The 20,362-nt window shown below is 39.8% G+C and overlaps 1 protein-coding gene across 1 annotated transcript in view; it reads left to right on the top strand.

Moving 5' to 3' along the window:
• Positions 1 to 20,362, top strand: part of LOC107501298 — a 104,344-nt gene that overhangs the window by 31,492 nt on the left and 52,490 nt on the right. The window lies entirely within an intron of this gene.

The raw sequence follows: 20,362 nt of genomic DNA, 5'->3' as shown, positions 1-20,362 counted from the left end.
TGGGTCACATTTGCAAGGTGTCTGCCATAGGGAGGCGTCTTTCAGAGAGATCACGATCAACCTGGGGCCCAAGAACCACCTGGGTGTGACTCTTCCACACCTGACCGAGTCCTAAGTAGAAAGCATCCATTTTGCCCTCACTTATCACCAGCCTCAGAGTGTTCACAGAGCCTCTTCTTTTAGAAGGAATTTACTAGTTTTTAAATGTAATCGGTTTCACGTTCTTCCTTCTTTTGGATGATTTGGAGGGGAGTAGAATAAAATGAGAATTAAATAGAAGTTTAAACCAAAATTAAACGGGGAACCAGGTGTTGAGAGGCTTCAGATGAAGGGATGGCCTACAGCTGGTACCGGAATGCTTCTGGGGCAGTTGTCTTAGGAAAATACCTCAGGATAGAAAGTGAGATCCTGGAGGTGTTGTTTGGTGGTAAACATCAAGGAATCGCTAGAAACGTCTTGATTGCTTTTTATTAGAAATGAACAATAACTTGGGGTAGAGGAGAACAGAAAAGGAAGGGGCTGAAAGTGAGTGGATCAAAATGGCAGAGGTTTTATTGCACAGCTTGAAGTTATTTGTGTTGCTGATGAGGAGCTCATCCTGTCTCCCAGGACATTCGCTGAAGTCCGTTATGCCCACAAAGACCTTGGGAACAGGATTCTGTTGGTTTCTTGGTTTTGGTAGAACTTGATGGAAGAGTCCAAGTTTCTCATTAACAGCATATGTGAAGTAGCCTGATGATTCATAAAGTGAACTAATTTAGGAGAAATCATGGTTGGGAGGTGTGATGGTTAGTTTTATCTGTCACCTTGGCTGGGCTGTGGCGCCCAGATATTTGGTCAAACATTATTCCAGATGTTACTGTGAAATTGTCTCTCTGGATGAGGTTAACATTTAAATGGATAGACTTTGGGTCAAGCAGACTGCCCTCCATAGTGGGAGTAGGCCTCATCTATTACTTGAAGGCCTTGACAGAACAAAGACTGACTTCCCCTGAGCAAGAAAGAATTCCACCAGTGGGCCGCTTTGACATGAACTGCAACTGAGTCTTCGGTGTGCCACCGACCTTGCAGCTTTTGGATTTACCGAACCTCATAATCTTATGAGCCAATTCCTTACAATAAATCAGTAAATAGCTCTATATTTTTAATCTCCCGTTGGTTCTTTTTCTCTGGAGAACCTCGACTAATACAGGAGAGGATATCAGATTTCCACAGAGTAGAGAATGAGTGAAACAATCTTATTTAGATGATCTGAGGCAGGGAGACTCTGCTGACATAAAGATGGAGACTTCTTTTGTTTTTTTAAAAAATTGATTTCTAGTTTAATTCCATTGTGTTTAGAGACTATATTCTGTATGGTTGCAATTTAAAAAAATGTATTGACTTGTTTTAATAGCCCAGTATATGATCTGTATTAATCAATATTCCATGTGCACTTGAAAAGAATGTGTGTTCTGCTGTCATTGGGTGGAGTGTTCCACAAATGTCAATTAAGTAAACTTGGTGGATAGTGTTGTTCAGATTTTCCATTCTTTACTAATGTTTTTGTTTGCATTTTCTAGAATTACTGAGAGAAGAGTGTTAAAATATCCAAGTAAGACATAGAATTTGTTTGGTTCTATCAATATTTGATTTCTATATTTGTATATGAAGGCATGCTATTAGGTGCATATGTTTAGGATTATCATGTCCTATTGAACTGACCCTTTTATCACTATGAAATATTCCTCTTTCACTGGTGATAATTCTTGTCTTGAAGTCTACTTTCTCTCTTATTTCTGTAACCATACCAGTTTTGTTATGATTAGTGTTTGTGTAGCATATCTTTTTCAACCCTTTTACTTCCAAATGTGCCCTTATATTTAATGTATACCTCTTATAAATAACATATAGTTGGACTTTTCTTTAAAACTCCAAATGACAATTTATTTTTATTGGAGTGTCTAGTCTATTTACAATTATCATAATTACTGATATGGTTGGATTGAATCACTTTATTCCTATTTCTATTTGTCCCCTCTGTTCTTTGTTCCTTGTTTCATGCTTTCTCTTCAATTAATCAAATACTTTTTAGTATTTCATTTTATCCCTTTATTTTCCTTTTAGCTATACTACTTGGATATTTAGTGGCTGCTCAAAGGGTTATACTATGCATCCTTAAGATAACGATCAATCTTGAATTAATATTATACCATTACACAAGCAATATAAGAACCTGTATTTAATTCCATTTCTTGTTTGTGGTATTTCATTGTAGAATTTACTTCTATATTTCTTATAAACTGCTCTGTACATTGTTATTGCTTTTGCTTTAAACAGTTAATAGTTTTTTCAAAATATTTTGCTTTTGAAATAATTATAAACACACAGAAAGTTGCAAAATTAGTTCAGAGGACCCTGTATATCCCTCACCTCACCCATTTCTCCCCAGTGGTAACATCTTTCCTAACTAGAATACAATACCAAAGCCAAGAAATTAATGTTAGTACAATACTGTTAACTGTGCCTTATTCAGATTTCACCAGTTTCCACATATGAGTGTGCATGTCTGTACATGTAGCACTATGCAATTTTACTGTATTATAGATTTATGTAACTACACAATCAAGATGCAAAACTGGCCCATAAATACCAAGGAACTCCCTTATGCTACCCCTTTATTGTTACACACCTCCACCCTGTACACAAATGCTTGTCCTCTGGCAACCATAAATTTATTTACCATCTCTAGAATTCTGCCATTTCGAGAATGTTATGTAAATGGAGTCCTTCAAGTATGTAATATTTTTGAATTGGCTTTCTTCATTCAGACTAATGCTCCAAAGATTCATGCAATATGCATCTTGCATCAGTAGTTTGCTCTTTTACGGCTGAGTAATATTCCACTCCATCATACCACAGTTTGTTTATCCATTCACTCACTGAAGCACATTTGAGCTGTTTCCAAATTCTGGCTATTATGAATAAAGCTGCTGTGAACATTCACGTACAGGTTTTTGTGTGATCCTAAGTTTTCCGTGTGAATGCAGAGTCAGAATAAAATATATATTTAGTTTTATAAGAAATTGTCAAATTATTTTCCAGGTTGGTTGCCCCATTTTACATCTCTACGAGCAATGTATGAGAGATTCAGTTTCTCCACATTCTCACTAGTATTCGTTATTATTTTTTTATTTTAGTCATTTTAATAGATTTATAAAGATATTTTATTGTGGTTTTAATTTGCATCTTATAGCTAAAGATGTTGAACAACTTTTCTTATGTTTGTTTGCCATCCATATATCCTATTCGGTAAAATGTCTTAACGTATCTAATCGGATTGCTTGCTTTTTTTTTTTTTTTTTTTACTGTTGAGTTTGTGAGTTCTTTTTATGTTCTACATACAAGTCTTTTGTCAGATATATAGTTTGCAAATATTTTCTCCCAGTCTGTAGCTTCTATTTTTATCTTCTTATGGTCTTTCACAAAGTAAAAAAGTTTTTTTTTATTTTACCGAAATTGAATTTATCAATATGTTCTTTTAGGAATCATAATTTTGATGTCATAGATAATAACTAATGATTTTGAACTTAGCCTTAGGTTTCAAAGATTTTACCTTCTGTTTTTTTCTAAAAATCTTACCATTTTACATTTAAGTCTGTAATTCCTTCATTATATTTTTTTATATAAGGTATGAGATTAAGGTTTAGGTTTTTGTTTTTGTTTTATTTTTGCCAATTGCTCTGGCATCATTTACTGACTAGACTATCCTTCCTCCATTGAATCACTTGTGAACTTTTGTCAAAAACTGGTTGGGCATTTTTGTGTGGGTCTATTTCTAGAGTCTCTGTTCTATTTCATTGATCAGAGTGTCTATTCTTTCACCAATACCACACTGTTTTGATTACTGTAGCTAACAAGTCCTAAAATTGGGTAGAACAATTCCTCCCACTTTCCCCCTCTTTTTCAAAGCCGTATGGCTATTCTAGGCTCTTTGCCCTTCCATATACATTTTAGAATAAGTTTCTCTTCAATTTTTTCTTAAGGAGATACATTTTAAATATTTTTATTGATTTTTATTATTTTTGCAGTGTGGTTCTATTGGTAATGAATTTTATTTTTATTTGTCTAAAAACTCCTACTTTGTCTTCATTTTTGAAGAGTATTTTCATTGAGTATAGAATTCTGAGTTGACTAATATTTTCTTTTAGTGTTTTTAAAATATTATTCCACTGTCTAGGGGTTTCCATAGTTTCTGATGAAAAGTCAGTCATTATTGATATTGTTCCCTTAAATGTAAAGTGTCCCCTTCCTTGCACTGGCTGATTTTAAGATATTTTTCTTTCTCTTCAGTTTTCTGAAGTGGGACTATCACGTGTGTAGGTATGGTTTCCTTTGTATTCATTCCACTTGGGGTTCATTTAGATTCTTGGATTTATGGATCAACATTTTTTATCAATGTTGAAATAATTTCATTCACTCTCTCTAAAAATATTTCTTCCCCATTCTTCTTCTTATGCAACTCTATGCATATACGTTAGACTGATAATGCCCCCCAAATTTCAGATGTTTTTGCTTATTATTACTGTTACTATTATTATTATTTCTCTATGTGGTTCATTTTGTATACTTTCTGCTGACTTTTCAAAATTCTATTGATTATTTCTTCTTCTGTATCCAGTATTCAGTTTAAGTCACAAGTAAAATTTTTTTTTTTAGATATTATATTTTTGATTTTACAAAGAATCATTCGGTTCTTTTTAAGAATTTCTCTTTAGAAATTCCCCCATTAGTACAGCCATTTTACATATTTTCTTCTAAATTCTTTAATATATTTATAATAGTTATTCTATAAACCCTTGCCTAGTACTCTGAATATCTAAGTTATTCATGGATCACATTTTCTAGTAATTTTTTCCGACTACTGGACATTGTAAATGATATATTGTAGAGGCCCAGAGCTATGTTGTCCTAATCTAAAGATTAAGTTTTATTCTATCAGGCAGTTAAATTACTGGCAGATACTTTTGATCATGTAGTTGTTTAGTTATAGGCCAATTTTTTTTTAATAGTTAACTAATTTTTGAAAAATGGGTTATAATAAACTTCAGTGGAAAATTGTAGGCTAACTCTTTAGGGCCACTGAAGAATGCATATTTTTGGACTTAATAGCCCACAATATGGATATAGTCAAAAATGGTGGAGACTCAGATTTCCATGAATTTATTCAATAAGGATTTCTTCAGACTTTAGCCCAATCTCAATCATATTCGATATCAAAAATGTTCTGGGTAGAGATCTGAAACTTTATTTTGACACATCTTTTTAATCACTTTAAGACTGTGATTGTTACTATGATTCTTAAATCTTCGTATCACAGGTCCCTGTATCACAAATAATGAGATAACCTCTTCACAAGCTTATCTACAAGAATATTTATTACAGCATGGTTTATAATACCAAAAGAAAGGGAAACAACCCAAATGTTTATCAGTAGGTGGTTGATTAAATAAGTATAATTTCTGTCCAATGGAATGCTGTATAAAAAATACATTTATATTTAAAAGCATAGGAAATATGTTCATTATATATTAACTGAGAAAAGGTTACTAAACACAGTCTATAATATTAATTTTACGTGGACAAAATTGTTGAAGTATTTAGAAAAAGTCTGTGTGTATATATTTAAAGAAAACATGTTTAGAAGTAGGACAATGAATAATCTTTGTTTTATTATTTATTTATGTTTGCATTAAGCATTCCTAAGACCATCTATTATATTCAGTGATTCACTAGTAGGACTCACAGGACTCAGAAAAAAGCTGTTATACTTAGTTACAGATTATTACAGCAAAAGAATACATATGAATATCAGCAAAGGGAAAGGGCACATAAGACAGAGACTAGGGAAAAAACAGGACAAGCTTCCAGTTGTCCTCCCCTAGTGGAGTCACACAGACAGCAGTTAATTCTTCCAGCAACAATGCGTGACAATATGTGTGAAGTGTTGTCAATCAGGGAAGCTTACTAACTGGGGAAGTTCACCAAGCTGTGGTGTCCATGTGTCAATCGCACAGATGTGCAGACCCTTCATTCCAGAGTTCAGACTGCTACAGTATGGCCCAAAGCTTTAGTCATGCAAAAATAGTTGTTCACCATAAATGCCATTGTTAGTATAAGCTATCTGGTGTGTCCCAGGCATATAAAGACATTCATCAGGCAGGATACTCCAAAGGCCTGATCAGAGGTCATCTCCAAAGCCTGGACCTAGGGCAAGTCCTGAAGGCCTTGCAAATGTGCAGACTTAAGCAGCCCAAGCCTGCTGAGCCTGCACAATGCTTTTCTTATTTTTAATGTTTTGTGATAATCACATATTGCTTTTATATAATCACAAATAGTAATTAAACTATTTCCATTCTTCAAAGATACATCAAAAATGCATCAGAAATGTTTGTGTGCTCTCATTTCTAATGTCGTTAGATGTCATTAAATTTAAACTCTCTATGACAACTTTCTGAGCTGCCAGAAGAGACATCTCAATAACTATAGGTGAAATACATCATTATAAAGTAACTTTCTTGCCAGGAATTCTATGAACTTTATAAATAGTCTCATAAATTTATATACCAGAAAAGGCCAGGAACCAAAGAGCCAAATTTCTTCATATTGAAGAAGAAAATCTCAGTCCATTTTGCTAAATGATCTGAAAGCCAGGGCAGCTAGATAAGAAGGTAACGGAAAGAAGTATTTGTCACCCCAGTCACTTGAGAGTCAAATAATTTAAAACCATTTAGTTCTGGCGACTGCGTTGTGAATTAAGGATTGAGGATTTCAGAAGTCTGGCTTGCTTAGAGACTGTTCTGCTCTGCTGTTCATTTGCAGGCAATTCCCATCATGGACTCAGAGACCAGTCATAGCAAAAATACTTTCTCACCCACTTCAGTAATTGCCATGTTGCCTTTCTTGGCTGGCAAAGAATAAAGTAAGAACTGCTTACTATATGCCCAGTCCTGTGCCAAATGCTAAGATTGTACTCGATCTTTACGACAACTGCTTAGGCTACATATTATCATCCCCACTTTATAGGTAAGGAAACTGAGGATCAGTACAAGCCTCGGTTCAGTGACAATGGAATAAAACAACAAAAAAGGTCTCTATTATGATATTTGATTGCAATAATACCAATAAAGTCACACAGTTTAAAATTCTCACAGCTCAGCAGGAGTGGCCAGCATTTGAAAGCTATCTGTGATCCCGAACATCATATGTTTCCAAATCATGGAAAAGGCATAAATATATTAACATTTTAAGATAAAACCTTTCCCTCAATTAGTGGAAATGTATAACCTAAAGAAAATTCTTAAGAAGAAGAAAATTACTAAGAAGTATTCAACGTAAAGTTGACAGTGCTTCCATAACATTTTGAATTTAGCTCTGATTGTGAGTTAAGTTTCAAGGGGTGACAAATTCTGAACAAGTAGCTTGAAACTAAATAAATAGTTGTTTCATCCTACTCCTCAGCAGTTAATTATAGCAAGAACTCTGCTTCCTGGGAAGTATTGTTATAATAAATTATAATTAGTGGTTCGAAGCAGATACGTTTTTCCTTTTAAAAAATGTATCAGAATAAAGAGCTTTGTTGGAGCTGTTTCTGTTTGCATTAGAAAAGAGCTACAATAGAAAATTGGTTATTCTTTTGGCAGCTGAGAGAAACTCTCTGTCAGTCAAGACTGTGAGTCAAGCGCTCCAAATATTATTCAAACAGGAGAGACTGAACCTTGTAGAATGTTCAGGTGTGGAGAGGCCCTTGGAGCCTTGGAAAATGTTCTGCATTGCTTAATGCCAAATGCTAATTGATGGATCTCTGCTGATTGCTGTTGGTTTTAAAGCTGCATTCAGATTAGGGTTTCTCTGCCTCAGAAAATGCAGCAATTAAAAAGTGCTTTAATATAACCAAGAATGGGCCCAGGAGTAGCAGAGATGGCTCCCCAAGCTCATCCAAAATAACAACAGATGTGGGGCTGTTGAAAGTGCTTAAGGTGTTAGGTAAACAGCTCCATGCTCCAGTTTTTACACAAAGGTTCAAGGCTTAGCCTGATAGTTTGACAGCAAAGAGCTTCCTCCTCTCTGTTACTCCATTACCTCCCAACTCTGCCTTTTCTCCTTCCGTTGCTTTGCTTTTTCACTTTTCTCTCGGAGCTTCCTTCTATTACTGTCAGAGCCCCAGATTCTTTACAGTGATGGAAACTTTGTGGTTGCCATGCCTGCAAAGAGCTTCACTGTATCCAGTTATTTCTAGAATTACTGGAAATAAGAGTAAACCAGAAGTGGGTAGAGAGTGGATATTTTATTTGCTCCACCCTTCCCTCCCATTCTTTGCCCCCAAAGCTGCCTTCTGTAGACCGCATCAGCTGGGTGTTCTTGACCTTTGGCTTCTGATTAGATCAGCCAGTGGGAGGCACCAGTAGCAGATCAGAGGATGGTAAGGGAAAGAGGTAGAAGTATTTATTCTCCACCTCTGTGCCCAGTCTGACTGCACAGCTCTCATCCAGCAAATCTACAATTGTAGCTCTCGCTGGGTTTCAGCAGCAGCTCCCTCCCCTTGCCCTCACAAGCTTAGGGGTTTAATGACTTCCTTCTATATCCTTTGGTGCTTCTCCATGCTTCTCAGTCCCCTTAACCCTACCTACCCCTCTGTTAATAATCCCTTCTTTAACCTCTTTTCCGTGACCCTTTTGAGCGGCTGGGACCCTAATACATGCAGCAACTTAGGTCCTTTCTGCAAAAGTAATTAAGCCGAGCATCAAATACCCTGGATGCGTGGGAGAGCCACTGTGCAGTCAGGTAGCCGTTCCTGTTTCCTGCCCTGCTTAGGTTCCAGGAAACCTGTCATCCAGTAGTATCCCCGGTTCCAAGTTTAATTCGTTGTAGGGGCATGATCTTGGAAAGGTCAGCAAGGAACAAACAGGGTAGAAGGCTCTTGCTACAGTCTGTTTTTTTCTTTCTTTCCTTTGCTAAAATTCTGGACTGAAACTGGTACTCCCCAGACCTTGTTTTTCTCACCTCCTTTTCAGTCCTTATCTCTGTCCCATTTTTACTACCATCAGAATTGCTCTACTGTAATTGCTTCTTTAAAGTCACCAAGTTCCAGGTCATGGAATCCAGGTAAAACAATCGTGTTAAAGCTGGTCTTTTTCCCTGCTTCCTGTGCTCTGGATAACTTATATCCTGAATTACTGATTCTGGGTTGTGTGTGTGTGTGTACGTGTACGTGTACCTATACATAAGCATGTGCACACATGTTGTATATGTAAAGATTTGTATTATCTAGAGGTTTATAATCTTGCCACTCAATTTTTACCTCCTTTGTGGCACAATAAGGCCCCGGCATTATACAGTAGAATCTCATTCAGTGTTAATTGATCTCTACATTTGGCAGAATGTGCTCCCCTCCCACAAAGATGTGCACATTCTAATCCCAGGAACCTGTGAATATGTCACATTATATGGCAAAGGAGAATTAAGGTTGATCAAACTAAGGTTGATATTTAGCTGACCTTAAAATTGGGAAGCGTTATGAATTATCCTAGTGGGCCCAGTGTGATCACAGTGGTCCCTAAAAGTGGAGGAGGATGGCAGAAGAGAAGGTCAGAGTGATATGATAAGATAGAATCAACTTTTTTTACTCACTGCGAAGATGGAGGAAGAGGGATCCAAACCAAGGACCGCAGGCAGCCTCCGGAAGCTGGGAGGGGCCAGGAAACGGATTAGCCCCTGGAGCTTCCAGACAGGACCACAGCCCGGCTGACACCTTGATTTTGATCTAATGAGAACGGTATTAGACTTGTAACCCACAGAACTGTCAGGTAATCAACTGTATTGTTTAAAGTCACTAAGTTAGGGATAATTTTACAGCAGCAACAGAAACTAATACAAGCCCCATGCAGATTTACACACAGGATAGGAACTAGCATTAAAGCGAGAACCAAAATGAGTCAGTGGTGGATTAGAGTTAGGGTGGGCTGTATGTAATCCATGCAGCCGTGGAACTCAGGTTACCTAGAGATTATGGCCATAACCCAGAGGGTGTATAGGTTGGGGATCCTTAGACACTCACAGGGTAGCAGTTTGATTCTTTCACCTAAATTATGCTTCAGCCTGAGGGGAACATCATGGTGGGTGAAATGTAGTCTCTGTGCATGGGGTGAGTGTGTGGGCTGGATATGCTATGCTGGGAGGGCCATTCCCCAGGATGACTTCTACCCATGGTGCCGCTAAGGGCACCTGCTTCCCTGGCCCATAGGCCTCACACCCATATGCCTGGTTGGCCAGGCAGGGTGGGCACATGGCTTAAGGCCTCCAGTCTGCAAGCTGTCAGTGACTCTGGTGTGATATGACTTAGGAAGAGGAGCTGGACTTCATAGACTCTCTTTCCCAATAATCTGAACTAAGGAGATGAGGTAGGGTAATGAGCCACAGGGAGTGGCAAGGCCATGGCAATGTGTAAGCAAGAGAGGGAGCTAAAACCGCGAAGGATCAGGGGGAGGTGGGTAGTAATGAATGGAGCAAAGAGGAGAGACAGAAGCCATGATGCTCCAGAGGGAGAGCTGGAGAAAAACCAGGTCTTCAGCTGCCTCAGGACCTGACGACTTCCACCTCTAATTCCCGTGATACCGAGCTGCACCACAGGGTTCACTCTTAAGTTCCCATACGATCGCTCTTTCCCCTTTTGTGCCAACTATACCCTAAGAGTAGCGGACCCTTTAACAGATCAATATTGTATAGGTCTCTGTTCTTCACAATAGAAACAAGCCTAACTAAAATATGTGTGGGCCCTTAAAGTTGACAGCACACATTACTTGGGACCCAGAGACCAATAACAGGCCTACAGTGTCTGGAAAAAGAATGGAGGAAGTGGAGGAGGAATGACGAAGAGGTTCCCCAGCACCTGCCCCTTTTACATTCTGTCGTCCACGATTTCCAAAACAAGACCTGGCTGTCCTCTATCCTTTTCTCCTTGGATGTAGCACTTCCATAAAGTTTGGTGCTTAAAGGATATGGTATAATGTCATGATTTAGGGTGATGGGTCTAGAGTCAGCCTGCCTACGTCTGAATTCTAAATCTTTAAACTACTAGGTGTAACATCTTGCACAAGTTACTTAGCTTCTAATGTGTAAATGGGGAAAATAATAATATCTATTCATAGCGTTGTGAGTACTAGATAAATAATCCATGTAAATGGTTCAGCACAGTTGTTGGCATATAGTGAGTAATCAGTGTAGTTGGTTGAATTGGAAAACAGTTTGGCAGTTCCTCAAAAAGTTAAACATAGGGTTACCATATGACCTAACAGTTTTACTTGTGGGTATATATCTAAGAGAAATGAAAACATATGTCTACACAAAAAATTGTACATGAATGTTCATAGCAACATTATTTATAATAGTCAAAGAGTGGGAACAACCCAGATGTCCATCAACTGATGAAGAGATAAACAAAAGATAGTATATCTGTATGATTGAATATATCCACGTAATCACAGTTAGAATTAGATCTGAATTTGAATGCTTGTTCATCCACTAAATAGGTGTATGACCTTGGGCTTGCCAAATAACTTCTTTGAGCCTCAGTTTTCTCAACTATATATTGAAGACCACAATTTTGTATAATTACGTTTAGATAAAATATCCAGAAACAAAAAGAGTAGATTAGTGGTTGCCTAGGGCTGGAGGGTTGGGGGAGGAGAATGACTGACAATAGGTATACAGTTTGTGACAATGAAAATATTAAAAATTGATCGTGGTCATGATTAAACAATTGACCCTACTAAAAGCCCTCCTTAATGAGTAAATTGTATAGTACGTGAATTATATTTTAATAAAGATGTTACCCAAACATAAAAAGAAATGTAAATAAAAATTGATAAAAAATATAGATAAAAATACTCATAATGCAGTTGTTCAATCATATATGCACAGCAAATTTTTCTGTGGAGCATTATAAATGTCCATACAAGTTCGCTAATGCTAGGGTGGGACCTGGCCTCTGCAACTTTAAGATAGTTCCCACTGGCATAGTCCAAAGGCCATGATTCTAGTTCCAGATTCTGTTACCAACTTACTCTGGACCCTGGGAGGAGTCACTCTACCTCTCTGGTTCTCAGTTTCTTCACCTGTAAAATAAGGAGACTGTGATCACTGAGAACCTTCTGCTCTCACATCTTCTAAAGACCTGGAAGTTTCTCTTAATGTGGTCTTCCTGGTGAGCTCTGTGACACTGATGCAAGTCCTGGCATCTCCTTCCAGTTAGGAGTTGGAACCCCATACAGTCGACAGCTGGTGCCTGAATGGTGGCTATGCAAAGAGACGAGGGTCGGTTCATTTCACTCGGTGGAGGCCATTGCCAATCTGGACCTATATTCACTTTGGTTTTTAGGGAATGTATTTTGTCTTCTATTTAAGACCTTGCCATTGTATTTATGTTCAAGATATTTGACTCTCATGAATATTTCTCTATTTGTATTTTCCTTTCCAGGGGTCCTATGAGTTCTTTCCAAAAAAAATTTAAGCAACTCTAATTAGTAATAGATAAAGCAATGAGAGAATTTGCTACTTTGCATTTCATTTTGACCAACCAGGTGGAAATAGGGTAGACAGGTGGAAATGGGGGGAAATGAGCTGGAAGGTCAGCAGCATGGCATCATGGAGTGAACGTGCGATTTACAATCAGATATGGATTTGAATCTTGGTTCATCTAAATAATATCTGTATGACCTTGGGCCTGCCAAATAACCTCTTTGAGCCTCAGTGTTCTCAGCTGTAAAATGAAGACAATATGCTTTACCTTATGGAATGGTTGTAAGAGTTAGAGCTAATAACTGTAAATGTGATTGTTTCCAACTACTAAAGGCAGGAACCTTTTTTTCAACAGCTAGTTACTGCTCAAACATGCTGTGCTGAGGAACCCCTTGTGCAGCATAGAAAACCACATCTTTGTAAATATCTACAATTGCTAGAAATTTTATCCTTGAGGTGAAATATTTATCCCTTTCACTTCTTTCTGTTTTACTGGTTTTATTTTTTGAATCATTGTCATCCTTGTGATAGACATTAGATGCTACATTATATCCCAGCCTTTGCACCAAGCACTCTCTTGGCTAAGTATTCCCCATTGCTTCAGTTTTTCCTTATAGGACAGCGTTTCCAGATTCCCTAGCATCCTGAATGTTAGCTTGGTGACAGCCACTGTGATTTGCAGTTGGGACCAATGGTCTAAACATGGTCTGATTAACCCAAAAAACATTGGGGCTGTTTCCTCTCTTGGTAATTCTAATGGAGCCTGAAGTGTCATTAACGGGTTTAGCATCCCAGTCACATCCTTGGTTCCTGTTGGATTTGTACTCAGCTAAAACCTGCAGACTTTTTCAAATAAACTATTTTCAGAGTCAGGTCCTCTGTCCTTTTCATCCTACCATTGTGTATACATTTTAAACTGTGCATGTGTACACACACACACACACACACACACACTCACACTGACTTTATACTCCATTCTCAAATGAGGACACATTAAATAGCTTGTGAAATATATATATTTCTAAACTGATATCTCTGTTCATTTACGTGAAGAGTTCCAGAAAGTTCTAAACGCAGCATGCAAATAATATCTAATATTTACTGAAAATTTGCTGTGAGCTGTCACTGACCTTTTATTCCATTTTCCTGAGGAGACAGGTTAAATAGCTTGTGTACATTTCACAGCATGCGAGTGAGTGACAGAACTGGAGCCAAAGCTTGTACTGTTACCCACTACTTTATGGCACCAAACACGTGCGTCTACAATGGCACCACTTCCGTCAGAGCTGGGGAGGGCTGAGGGCTGAATTGCAAATCTTAATTAGGCCACAGTCTCTCTGGGCCCCTGTGTCCTTATCGGTATGGCGACTGGTTGGGCTAGATCATTTCTATGTTTCTCTCAGCCCCAAGAGTCTGCATAAATCTACTCTAACCAAGGTGTGGAAGGAAAGGTACACTTTTGAGTTTTTTTCTCAGGGATTCTGCTTGCACTTGAGCTCACATGCAGACCTCGTTTTGGTGCCTACTGAATTTCATCTTATCAGATTTGTTGGGGTGATGAGTGCTTCTGTTGTTGGTTTTTCCTGCATTCGGCCGCCTCATTGTCCCTCCTGCTCGGCAGCAGCATCTGCAGGCCGATGCTCAGATCTTTTCATCCTTCTTCCAGGTCACTGGTTATATGTAGCAGCCTACACTGGCCTGCAGAGTCCTTGCACAGCCGCTAGAAATGCTTCCAGGACGTGGGGACAACGTTGCAGACTGCTGTCTCCAGAACTGCTTTTAATATGGGTCCCAAACTAGTCTTTCCTGGAATAACCATCTATGGTGCAAACCAAGGTGAACAAGGACCACTGTCTCTGGGTCAGAGTATGACCCTAAGTAAGTGCCTTAACCGCTTGGCTGTGGCCAGTGGAGTCAGCTTCAAGGAGACCCTGTGATCTACCAGGCAGGGATGGGGTGATGTTGAGGGGACACTGAGAAGCTCACTCACACCCCGCCCCACCGCCCTGTTCTCACAGGAGCTCTGTAGGCCGTTTTCCCTTCTTCGGTGCACTTTTTCTCACTTCGGTAAAATCAAAAGCTTTACTTTCGGCAAGACGAAAATGTTCGGTCTTTTATTCCTAGCCTTCTTTCTTCTTACCCCCAAACCTAAGCAAGAACCCTGTCTTTTCTCAGTCAACACACAGCTCTTGTCTGCGAGAAAAAGAATTCTTTTCATCATAAGGATATATTTTTACCGGTCATGCCCTGTCTCTGGAATGCAAACAGACCAAGTTGGTGTTACATTTGACTGGTAGAGAAACTCTTGCACTATTTTGAGAAACCTTGGTGGGGGTGGGGATGGGGGTGGGAGGGGAGTCTTTTTTGGTGTTGGAGATTTTTCTTTATCATTGGCAGCAGAAAGGATGAATATAACAATGGACTTTTTCATAAGCAGCTATATAATGATGGATACATTCCTTTCCAAGACATGTACTGTGTATCTGTAACAAGGAAAAGTACATGTAATGTGGCAGATTTCCAGTTAATTTTCCCTCTTTCTTTAGAAATTATGCTTGCTTGTCGAAAAGCATCTGTAGTTAAGACTAGGGAAAAGTATGTCTCACTATGTTCCACATAAGGGAAGAGCATTGTGATTAGATATCACCTTTAACCCAGAATTTCTGCTCTGAAGAAAGAGCTAGAAATAAGTCAGGATCCGTTGTCCCCAGAAAAGGTAGCAGAGATACAGCCTTTGCTCCCAGAGACAAACCAACTGAGAGGGCTCTGTGACATTTTGGTCAAGTGTAGAATCTCACATTCAGGCAGAGGAAGTTGCAACCAGATAATGTGTGGATTTTATAGGCATTGCCGTTCAGAGGATCTATGAGATGGAAACTTTTTGCTGTCTGTATCTCAGAGCCCAAGCTTTCTGTCACATTGCCATAGAAAGAATGAGAGTGTGACCTGGCTCAGACAGGGATGGCATCGCCAATTCTGACAGATTCTAAAATAAACAGCAAGTGTTTAGGCACCTTAGCCAGGGTCACCCAGCACTCAGGTCGACCTCTGACTGGATCCAAAGCTCTTTCCACTTCGTTTCAAGGGCCAGGTTTCCTTCTGGTGATGAGCAGGCAGATGCCACCAACAGACCTCCACTGACCTTACGTTTCCTTTCTTGCCTGGAGCCCCACGTCAAAAGCTCTGGGAAGGAGATAAATGAGAAAGGTATTTCTGCCAAACATGCCAACTTTTAGCATATGGTAAGCAATAGGATTTCTTCCCTTGGAGAAAAAAATAAGAGAAGACCCAAGGTTCCTTTTAGATTGTCTGCCTCCCTAGAAAACTGACTAGCCGCTACTGAGAGCAGTTCTTCCGCTCACCATCGTATTGCTCTGAGCACTCTGAGCTGAAGTACCAACAGATTGCCTTCCAACCTAGTGAACTGTGGTGACAGCAGTTATTCTGGTTTTCTTGCTCTCCTCGGTTCATTTCTTCTATTGATCGATCTGTCTGTCATCACTCAACCTTCGTACAGCTGTTTCCCTCTTGGCCAGGTCAGTGGACCATCAGGAGGGGGTCAGCCTTCAGGCCTCCATGGCTGCCCACCCCTCGTGCGTGACCCATCACACAGGCGGCTTGCCCTTTCCTGGGTCTGCCACAGCACAGGCGTTAACACCAAACGTGCTGTTTGATTAAGAGGGCCCCTAATGGAGCATTTGGAAGCCAGTTCATCTAGACACCCTGGAGAGGCACATGGCATCCGTGCATCCTCAGACCCTTGGCCATAGCCCAGTGACCCAGCCTGTCTTAGCTGCCACAGCGGGCAGTTGGCCTGAAGAGTCCATTTTCCTGGTGACAGTGGGACTGGGAGACTAGGGTTCCCTTGAGTGCTATTTCAGCTGTAATGATAGGTGTCCCTAATGTTAACCTAAAAAGTAAAAGGTCTTTAAAAATGAGAAGCAAACAAGCATTTTTTTGAGATCAATAAGTATAGCTATTTGGGAATCATTAATTCAGGTAGAAGCCTAAATAAGGTTCCGATTAGGAAACAAAGGTGATGAATATTTGTGACAAAAGGGGGACAATTAAATCAATAGGAGGAAAGCGTTTCTGTTGATGCAGATAACGTAACATGGCGATGTTACTTCTAAACAATGTTTTCAACTTTCGGTCCAGTAGTCATCAGTCTAGGAGCCATAACGACTGCTTTCTTGTTATCTTGTACTTTCTTGCAAACAGTTCTTTGGGAAACAAGTTGTTTAGGCCCAGTCCAAAGCTTATTTTGCCCTGTTTTTAACATTTTGAGATTTGAGGTGTGGGGGAAGAACAAATTTTCCTCTCCCCTGAAGGATCCTTCAGCTGGTCTAATAATCAAATAGACATGAGACATTAGCAAGAGAAAATAAGCAAATTTAGTACGTGCGTGTCTATGAGAATCCCGCATACAGGACAGTCAGAGACCCCACATGCACAAGAAGTTCAGAGGTAGAAAGGGAGCATGGGTATCTAAGATATTCTTGAGCTAGGGATGAGGTAAGGTATCTTGGAGGCTTCAAAGAGTCATTGCAGGATGATAAGAGCAGATGCTTAGTAAATAGAAGTTTGTCCTGCCCTATAGATAAGTCAAAAGTGGTTATCCTGATAATCTCTTATTATGGGCAAGGACCCGATTCACTTTCTCCTAGAGAGAGAGAGGCAGAAATTTCTCTTGAGCCCTTGGCTAAGTTGCCTTTAGCACAAAACAATCCGCACATCTTGGGGTGATATATTCTAAACTCCCACTCCATTTTAAAGGGGCTCCATTTCTATTATTATTTACACTAAACTGGTTGCCATTTGTGCTCCAGATTTGCAGGAGCTCTTACTTTGATCCAAGAATGAGTTGTTTCCTCTGCTTGATCTTAGTTTTTATGATAAACACAACCCTAGTCAGAGGCTACAGAAAAGGACAATGGCCAGACCATGCGTGACAACGGAACTCTGACCCACAACCATGGCAGCAACCGGTCCCAGAAGGGTCAGCACTTGGGCACTGACTGCAGCTTCCCTCCCTCCTTTGTGATTACCTCCTCCAACTCAGAACCAACCAGAGAAAACCAAATAAGCTCCCTAAACCAGTCCCACAGGCTGCCCCCCTTCTAGTTAGCCTGCTTCCGAATTCCCCTGGACAATAACTTTCAAGCAGAGCACACCTGGTTCTGTTTTTTTTCACTATAAAGCTTTCCCACTCCCCTGCCTGCCTTTGAGTCTCTGCCAAACACAAGCGATGGTGGCTGACTGACTCCCTTGCCACAGCAAGCTCTGAATAAATAGCCTCTGCCTGTTCCCATTCGGGAAGTCTGTTTATTTCCACACTGGGTAAGTTATAACAGCTCTCCAGCTCCAGCCTCCTCCTAACCTGAACTGCTCAAAGGGAAAATATCCTCAGTAATGGAAAGAGAGTGATGTTATGGCAATGGGCTCTGCTTCCTTTAAAAGAACACAATAAAATGACATCAGAGGAACAGAAAAGCATCTCTCTCTCTCTTTTTTAGTGCTGGGCGTTGTCTGTGCATTATGTGCACAGATGTTGAAGGAACCTGGCCACCCTGGGGGCTGAGGCTCCACAGTGAATGGAAAACTCAAGTTTTGCAAAAGAATCAAGCTTTAAGAATTCTGAAGTCCCCTGACATCCATGCCCTTTGTACTTATGACTGAAGTGGCACACCACTCCCTCATTTTCTCTGTGGACATGGTTCTTCCTGCGGGGGATTCACACCCAAGAATAGCACGGAGGTCCCACTAGAACCTCTGATTAGCAGCAATTAAAAAAAGGTCTTCCAGCAACTTGACACTTTTTGAAATGCTAATTGATGCTAAACAGAGCCATCAGGCTGTCTTTCACACCTACTCAGTCCCCGCCCCAGGCTCGTTTGCATATTTGAATCAATAAGTTTCTAAACTAAGGAAGGGTGAGATATGCAAATAGAGTGCTCTGGAGACTCTGGGACCTGTGGGGGCCCAGGAAAAATCCCCAAGATAACCTGGTTGACAGTGTTTTAACTCTTCTGCAGGCAGATGCTCAGATCACACTGGGAGTGACCGTTATAGCTTTGTTGGAATATTTGCATAAACTGGTAGACAAACCCTCATTCAAGTCTGTTGCCTAAGCAATGAAATGGTTTAAAAGGAAACCTGTAGATGTAACCAGTGAAAGAAGGAATTGCAGAGACAAGAATGCTAAATAAGTACAGAAATAAATGATGCCCACAGGCAAGAAAACCATAACCGTGGGATAGAAACCATTTACAACGCATCAATCATCTATAAGTCGATAGCTGACATCACAGTTTGATCAGTAGTCAATATCAGTATGTCAAACCAGATTCTATTTCTCTAGCGCAGCAAATGGCCCTGAGGCTTATTAGACAGTGATCCCACATGAATTTAAAGAGCATACAGTAATCTTTTGCTTTAGTTTTGAATACTTTTAGAGGTTGTCCCTGAAGGGTAGCAGAATACGTCACCCTAAAATATGCCTCTGTGACATAGGGATTATTTTGAGCTGAGTATGTAACCAAGCTGAGCAAGTGGGCTCATTGCCTGCTGCACAACAGAGACCGAATTCCGAGGCAACAGTCTTTCACGAAGAAAAGAATTTATTGCAAGCCTGCCAGACAAGGAGACAGGAGACAACACTCAAATTTGTCTCCCTGAACTAAGGCTTGAGTCAAGTTTTAAGAGGTGAGGTTAAAAAAAGGTATTACATAAATTCCTATTTGGAAGGGTCTGATTGGAAGGTTCTGGAACTTAGCCAGTTAAGGTAAGGTTTGGGAAGAGCAAGAGCAAGTACAAAGGAATTTTAATTTGGTGAGACTTGATTGGTTTGATTGGTTGAAGTCGTGCATTCCCTGAGCTGCTTGGTTTTCCTTCCTAATGGGCAGCAGTTTATGGCACACTTGGCTTCGGAAATGGGTCTGCCGGGACAGGTCTTCTCATGGTAATTCTTTGGTAGTGTGAATTTGGATTCTGCTGAGCTCTCAAGGTTACATTGGAGTCACTCAATTGCTACTCTTGCAGGTTGACGAGACTGGTTTCAGCTATCGATGTTAAGAAATGTCCAAACCTATAGAGAATTTTTATGAGTTTATTTGAGCCAAATTGACGACAAATGCCAGGGAGCAAAATATCAAGTACTCCTCAGGTGACAGTTTCTCAGTTTCTTTTATGGATAGTTAACAAGATTATACGCTCTCTTGAGGGTGGTTACAGTTTAGTTAGAAGGTCTTAACCTAGATGCACTAGAACAATGGACAGGGCTGACTTAAAACCTTTCACTACAGAATAAAGGCCTGGAATGTGACCACTCACCATGACCTACCTAGTTAAGAATTTATGATCAGATCACCCTGTGAAATTGTTTTTTGTAGAACCCCTTTTTTTCGTCCACGTAACTAATGTTGGCTGGTCATAGCTGACCCTGGAGAAGGACTGGGGAACAGCCTCTTGTTGTGTTGTGCAAGATACTTAAAAAACTTGTCATCAAGAAAAGAGAAATGTGATTAGTGTGTCTGGTTAGTGTCTGCTTTTAATTATTTCTGAGAAAAAGCAGACACAGGAGAAGCCCTAAAAACAGTAGCAATTACTCTTTCGGTAAGGTGAATTTACATTTATAAGAGAAATCTCCATTTGTAAGAGCTTTTCTGTACCAAGAAGAGGAGGATGACTCTAAATCATAAGAAACTCCCAATAGTGCTCCTGACTTAAATCTGCGAACAACTTGACCTTGTTTCCAGTGCTTTTCCTGATTACCTCCCAGAGCTGGACTCCCCACCCACCAACATCT

Source organism: Rousettus aegyptiacus, unplaced genomic scaffold (assembly GCF_014176215.1).
Source record: "Rousettus aegyptiacus isolate mRouAeg1 unplaced genomic scaffold, mRouAeg1.p scaffold_m13_p_12, whole genome shotgun sequence".
In the NCBI taxonomy this organism is placed as follows: Eukaryota; Metazoa; Chordata; class Mammalia; order Chiroptera; family Pteropodidae; genus Rousettus; species Rousettus aegyptiacus.
Note: the sequence above shows the minus strand (reverse complement) of the source record. Positions and strands in the feature narration are given on the sequence as shown.